Consider the following 7,939-nt stretch of genomic DNA (forward strand, 5'->3'; position numbering starts at 1 on the left):
CAAACTCTCCGCCTTGCGACTCAAGGCATCGGCCACCACATTGGCTTTCCCGGGATGATATAGAATGGTGATATCATAGTCCTTAAGCAGCTCTGACCACCTCCAATGAAACAATTTAAGATCCTTCTATTTGAACAGATACTGCAGACTTTGGTGGTCGGTTTAGATCGCACAAAAGGACATTGTACAAACAGTACCGCCACATCTTCAAGGCATGAACAATAGCTGATAAATCGAGGTCATGGACAAGATAGTTATTCTCATGCACCTTCAGCTGTCTAGATGCGTAGGCAATTACCCTACCGTCCTACATCAACACCGCGCCGAGACCAATACGTGATGCATCACAGTATACAGTATAAGACCTCGAACCCGAAGGCAATACCAACACTGGGGCTGTAGTCAAAGTCGTCTTATGCTTTTGAAAGCACTCCTCACACACCTCAGTCCACCTGAACGGAGCACCCTTCTGGGTCAATCTGTTCATAGGTGCTGCAATAGATGAGAAACCCTCTACAAATCGACGGTAATACCCTGCCAAGCCAAGAAAACTTCGGATCTCCATAGGTAAAGACTGTTTGGGCCAACTCTACGCTTCTTCAATCTTCTTCGGATCTACCTTGATTCCCTCACTCGATACTATATGACCCAAAAATGCCACTGAATCTAGCCAGAATTCACAATTCGAAAATTTTGCATATAACTTTTTTTCTCTCAAGGTCTGAAGCACAGTCCTCAGGTGCTACTCATGATCCTCCCAGTTTCGGGAGTACACCATAATGTCGTCAATAAACACAATGACGAATGAGTCAAGATAGGGCCGGAATACATTGTTAATCAAGTGCATGAATGTTGCTGGGGCTTTGGTCAGCCCAAATGACATCACAAGGAACTCGTAATGACCATACCAAGTCCTGAAGGCAGTCTTCGGGATATTTGGCTCCTGAATCTTCAACTGATGATAGCCTGAATGCAACTCAATCTTGGAGAACACTCTCGCACCCTGTAGCTGATCAGATAGGTCATCAATGCATAGCAATGGATACCTGTTCTTCACTGTAACTTTATTTAACTGGCAATAATTAATACACATACGCATGGAACCATCCATCTTGTTTACAAAAAAGATTGTAGCACCCCAAGGTGACACACTGGGCCGAATGAAGCCCTTATCAAACAACTCCTGCAACTACTCCTTTAACTCTTTCAACTCTGGTGGGGCCATACGACATGAAGGAATAGAGATGGGCTGAGTGCCCGATAACAAATTAATACCAAAGTCGATATCCCTGTCGGGCGGCATGCCCAGAAGATCCGCCGAGAATACATCGATATAATCCCTCACTACTGGAACTGACTCGACGGTAGGAGTATTAACACTAACATCTCTCACATATGCTAGATACGTATCACACCTCTTCTCAACCGTCCGCTGAGCCTTTATAAATGAAATAACCATGCTAGGAACATAATCTAAAGTATATCTCCAGTCTAACCATGGTAATCCTTGCATAGCCAGCGTCACGGTCTTGGTGTGATAATAAAGAATAGCATGATAGGGTAACAACCAGTTCATGCCCAAAATAACATCAAAATCTACCATACTTAGAAATAATAGATCGGCTCTAGTCTCAAAACTACTAAAAACAACTAAAAAAGACCGATACACACGGTCAATAACCAGGGAGTCTCCCACAGGTGTGGACACATAGACAGGAGAACTCAAAGAATCATGGGATACACCCAAATATGGAGCAAAGTAAGATGACACATAGGAATAAGTGGAGCCTGGATCAAATAAAACTAATGCATCTCTATGATAGACCGGAACAATAGATGTGATGAATGAGTCGGATGCAACTTCCTCCGTCCTAGCAGAAAGAGCATAATATCTGGCCTGGCCTCCCCCTCTAGGGTGACCTCCACTTGCCCGACCTCCACCTCTAGCTGGCTGGGTAGGTGGAGTGGCAGCTTGTGCGGTAACCATGGACTGAGAAGCTTAAGGACCCGGTGTAATACGCGTAGCTAATATAGTCTGTGGAGGTACACACCTCCTGACTCTGGGTCAATCCCTCACTATATGACGAGTGTCACCACACTCAACATAAGCTCTCGGAGGACGTGGCTGTTGTGGCTGGCTCGGGCCTGATCGGCTGGACTGACCACTAAAAGCACCCCGTGCAGGAGGTACAGTAGACAATGGTAGCGCATAATAGGGAGCTTGGGGCCTAGTAGCGGCCAGAATATTACTAGAAGCTGGAAGTGCTAAATAAACAGGGCGACTCACATAGCCCCTACCATGACAAGCTGCATCTGGGGCACAGGTACCACTATACGTGCCAGAATCTCGACACCTCTTGGCCTCCCTCTCCTCTCTCTCCCGAGTCAACATACCCTCCAGTGTCCTAGATATCCCCACTACCTACTGGTATGCGATGTCCATCTCCAACTCTTGGGCCATGCTAAATATGATACTGGGGTTGAGCCCCTCGATAAATGGATGAAATTGCTCTCTGACAGTAGCAACCAAGGCTGGTGCATGCCTAGCCAAATAACTGAACCAAACCGCATACTCCGACTCGGTCATTGAACCCTGACGCAACTGCTCAAACTCTGCGCGCCATGTATCTCTGAGACTCTGGGGAACATACTCCCTCAAGAACATATTTGAGAACTGAGTCCAAGTGAGTGAAGCTGCCTCGGCCGTACTACCCAACTCATATGCTCGCCACCACTGATAAGCCGCTCCCTTAAGCTGGAACATAGTGAAAGTAACCCCACTAGACTCCGCAATACCTATAATACGGAGGATACAGTGGCACTCCTCAAGAAAACCCTGGGCATCCTCTGACACCAAGCCATTTAAAGTAGGAGAGGGTACTTCTTGTACCTCTAGAGCATGAGGTGCTCCCCCTTAGAAACTGCTGCCCTAACCTCGGGCTGAACGGGGGTGACCGGCTTAGCTGGTATGACCTCTGGGACCTGGTCAATCTGGACCCACTGCTCTGGGGTACGGGCGGCAGGAGTCTGTGCTCCTCCCCCTGGCCTGAGATGAGGCAGGAGCAAGTGGTATCAACCCTGCATGAGACAAAGTGCCGAACATTCTAAGAAACTAGGCGAGAGTCTCCTGGAGGGCTGGTGCAATAACAGGCATATCAGATGCCTGCCCTCCAATTGGAGCTACTGGTGGATCCTCTGTAGCAGCTAGTGCGGGTGCTCTAGCTGCACCACGTGGGCGTCCTCGGCCTCTACCCTGGCCCCGGACTCCCGCGGCTCTAGCAAGGGTGCAGGTGTGTGGTCACCTGATCCAGCTGTGCGTGTCCTCACCATCTGTGAGAGAATAGAAAGACAGAGATTTAGAATCCAAAGTCAAAATTTCACATGATAAGGAATCAAAGAAGTGAAGCTTTTCCTAACAGTTACATAGCCTCCTGAATAGATCCGCGAGACTCTACTAAACCTGCTTGTGACTCATAACACCTATGAACTTAGAGCTCTGATACCAACTTGTCACGACCCCAAATTCCCTTCATAGGATATCGTGATGGCACCTAGTCTCTAAGACTAGGTAAGCCTAACAATATGCGGAAACATTAAATAAAAGTTTAAAACTTGAACATCCCAACAATTTCATAATCTAAATCTACCAAAACTCAATACGTACAATCCCAAAACCTGGTGAGATATAAGTCACAAGCTCTAGATAAAGTGCGGAACAATCATATACATCACTGTCTATAAAAAAGTAAAGAAATAAGAAAAGAACGGGATTAAATGGGACTCCTAGGCCTGCAGACGCGGGCAGGTGTACCTTGAAGTCTCCAAAGCAAGCTACTAATGCGCTAATACCGAGTTTGATAGGATGTACCTGGATCTGCACAAAACATGTGCAGAAGCATAGTATGAGTACACCACAACGGTACCCAGTAAGTGCCAAGCCTAATCTCGGTAGAGTAGTGACGAGGTCAGGTCAAGGCCCTACTGGAGATAATAAGAAGCAAGATAGAAAATATAAATCATGTCTAAACGACCTACGGACCTCCAAATCAACATCCGTACATGCTCCTAAGTCCAAAATCACCCTACGGAGCTATTGGAACCGTAAAAGTTCCATTCCGAAGTCATCTTCAGACAAGTCAAACTACTGTCAACTCCTACGACTTAAACTTCCAGTTTAGGGACTATGTGTCCCATTTCACTCCGAAACCAAAACAAAACATCCCGGTGAGTCACGTAACCATAATGTAACATAGAGGAAGCATAAATTAGGGGATCGAGGCTAAAATATTTAAAACAACTGGTCGGGTCGTTACACAAATTACGTAGAATGCATGACTCACACAAGAAACAAGAATCGTTCCAACAACAAGATAACAACGAATAACCAAACAAAATCAAAATGCAGATGAATGATTGAAGGAAGAAGAATGAGCGTTCAAATCAACATGTTTTTTCATCATGGAATGTACAATGAAAATCACAATCGAGGTACTGCCTCGTATTCACATTTCATGATTTCAATCACAATCATTCCTTATATCACTGCGTGATCCTTACATTTAGTTTTGAATATCATTTTTCTCGAAATAGCTACATGCGTTTTAGCCCATCTTATCTCACTGTGTGGCTTCAAACCCACCTTATATAATCGCATGCGTATCAATATCACAACACAATCACAAGTCGCACCACAAGTGCCCATATGCAACAACATGCCACAAAGTCAACAACACCAATATTTTCACAACAAATAGCCCATGGCTCAACCACAATGTGTACAAGAGTTTCAACAATAAAAAAATGAATGAGAATGCTCAACAAGGAAAGGTATCTCTATAATTAACAACTTCGCCTCAATATGATAACGGCTATTACTACTTCAACACCAATAACTCAACAAGATGATATTCCACGAAATAACAACTTCAATTAAAAGTGATTCAATAATTAAGAGATACCGAGGCAATAAGGAAGTCAATAACTTCAGCTAAATCATATATGAGTAAAATAACAAGAAAGTGGTAGAACAAGTGCTAACAACGTCAAATAGAGCATGTAAGAATTGATTAACAATGAGAGATATAACATGTTATGACAATTCAATTAAAGGCATGGAAAGAGTCTAGATAACCTAAATCGGTTAACTACCACATATATCCCGTATACCCACTTGTCACCTTGCATACACAACTTTCACATAAAACAAATAGCACAATCAACCCAAATCCTAAGGGGTAGTCCCCCCCCCCCAAATAAAGTTAGGAAAGATACTTACTCAGTTAGGAAAACTCAACCCCCATAAATAGCATTCCCTCTAAAATTTGCCTCCACACGGCTAAAATCTAACCAAAAATGACTTAATAACATCAAACAATGCAAGAGAAACCAAATACAATAAATAAAGCTATGATCTTTATATTTTTCCCAAAAAGTTAACAAACGTCAACCACGGGCCAGCCCGGTCAGAATCTGAGTCCAAGGGTAGGTTCCGACTACCCATAATCCCACGGGTCCATATATGTATTTTATTTTCAAATCCTAGTCCAAATCGACTCTCAAAACTCAATTCTTCCCTTTTCAAAAACTTGACAACATTTCCCATTTTTCCTCTGTAATTCTCATAGATTTGATGTCAAAATCTAAGGTATATTCATGAAATATAGTTGGAAAATGATTAGAATCACTTACCCAATATTTGTAGATGAAAATCCCCTCCAAAATCGCCCAAAACCTTGTGAGAAAAAGTAACTAAATTTCGAAATAAGAATAAAAAATTATAGCAGTTGTCCTAGCTCGATTCAAGTCCTAGATGATCCCAAAACTCATGTTTGATAAGCCCAACACAAGCCTTGCGATATTACACCCAAGATAGCCTCTTGAATCACCCAATTTGGCCTTAAAATGAGGGAGATATGATCTATTGATGTTTTAAAAGAAATCTAAAAATTTCCATGGCATTTTCGTAGTTATTTACACAAATAAAAAACTGGCAATAAGAAAATATTCGTTTTATTATCTAAAATTCATTCGGAACCTCCAATACACAAACCATATATGCATTTCAATTACAAAACATGATACGAACCAGCTCGCGCAGTCAAAACAACGTAAAGAGGTCATCTTGATCCGATATTGAACATGATCAAACTTCAAATCCTTAACTTAACTAGTTTCTCAACCAATGTTCCAAAATACACCCAAGACCCCAGGGTCCCTATCCAATCATACCAACAAGTACAAATACATCATACAAACTTATCCAAAGCCTCAAAACACCCACGAGAATATCACAACAAAGAACCAAGGCTTAAATAGAACATAATTTCTCTTAAGTTGTTAAATCTACATTCTTTCAAAAGAGTGTCCGAATCACAATTAAACACTTCAGATTACTATCAAATTGCACACAAGTTCAATTCAACTATATAGACCTATCCAAAGTCTCGGAACACCGATTGGAGTCCAATAAAATCAAATTCAACTCGTGGTCAAACTTATGAACTCTTAATACTGTTTAACTCCAATCCATGTGGATACGATATTATATTATACTATATTTTACTAGCGAGTATATTTAAGTGTGTGTTTCGAGCTTGTCAATATTTGGCGCCGTTGCCGGGGATTGGCAATCAATAGTGTTTGAAATAGTTTGTAGTGCTAATTCAGAAATTTCTCTTTTTCTTTTTATTTTCTTTTTCTTTTTTTACATTAGGTGTTCTTTGACTCTGCGTAGGTTACAAGTTAGATTGGTGCATGACTTGAGCTTCTGCTAAAGAATTGCTACCATACGAACCAGAGATAGAAAAAGAACTGCGACAAATGAGGAAGGAAAGAAATCTCACCGAGATGTTTGAAAAGGTTGGGCAATCCTCAACCAAAGAACTTATGGCTGGAATAGGTGATGATAATGTAGATTTGGCTGCAAGAGAGGCAGCCCAATGAAGAGAACAAGCTGCAAGGGATGCTGAGGAAGCAGCTATTAGAGATGCACAACTTATCTACAAAAAAGAGAGGGGTCATAGAATTGCTCAAAATCAACCTTTGGGTGCAGACCAGTTCGGAAATATAGTTCCCATGCTTGGGAGACCACTTGGTGATTATGCTAGACCGGTCTACAATCAAGGATTATCAAGTGTTCGACCGCCTCCAATTGCAGCAAATAATTTTGAGTTAAAGCAAAGGTTTCTTCAAATACTTCAGAATTGCTGTATTTTCAGAGGGAAGCCCAACAAAGATCCAAACACACATCTAATGGACTTCGAGGAAATTATGTACACCTTTCAATACAATGGTGTGTCACAAGATGCAGTTTACTTAAGGACATTTCCCTTCACACTCAAAGGTGATGCAAAGAAGTGTCTTCGAAGCTTACCTAATTCATCAATTAGAACATGGGATGAGATGACCAAAAGATTTCCTGATAAATATTTCTCATCAGCTAAGACGGGCAAGTTTAGAAGAGAAATCCATAACTTCTTCCAGAAAGATACTGAGGCTGTGTTTGAAGCTTGGGAGAGCTTTAAGGAAATAATCAAAAAGTGTCAACATAGCGGAATTAAACTCTGGATGCAACTCCAGGACTTTTGGGATGGATTGACACCGGCCTCACGTATAGTATTGAGCAATGTGGCTGGAGGTCCGTTGATGAAGAAGACTCTAGAGGAGTTAGTCACAATTCTTAATGAGTTATCTCAAGATGCAAATCAGTGGCCCTCTGAGAGTGCTGAAATAAGAAGACCAACTAGTGTTCACCATGTTGATGCTACGACATCTATGCAGGTACAGCTTGATGCTATGGCCAAAGGGAGAAGGAAGCTAACCTTAGCATCGATATAGAGTGAGCCTCACACATCTTGTGATATATGTGGAAGAGGATACCCTACTCATGAGTTTCAAGCCTCCACTGAGGAAGTGAATGCTGTGAGAAATTATAATGGAA

At 42.1% G+C, this 7,939-nt stretch overlaps 1 non-coding gene across 1 annotated transcript; it reads right to left on the reverse strand.

Moving 5' to 3' along the window:
• Positions 1-7,449: 7,449 nt before the first annotated feature.
• Positions 7,450-7,556, reverse strand: LOC142175566 (small nucleolar RNA R71). Its single transcript, XR_012704676.1, has one exon. It is a non-coding gene; the product is annotated as a small nucleolar RNA R71 (small nucleolar RNA).
• Positions 7,557-7,939: the final 383 nt, after the last annotated feature.

Source organism: Nicotiana tabacum, chromosome 21, assembly GCF_000715075.1.
Source record: "Nicotiana tabacum cultivar K326 chromosome 21, ASM71507v2, whole genome shotgun sequence".
NCBI lineage: Eukaryota > Viridiplantae > Streptophyta > Magnoliopsida > Solanales > Solanaceae > Nicotiana > Nicotiana tabacum.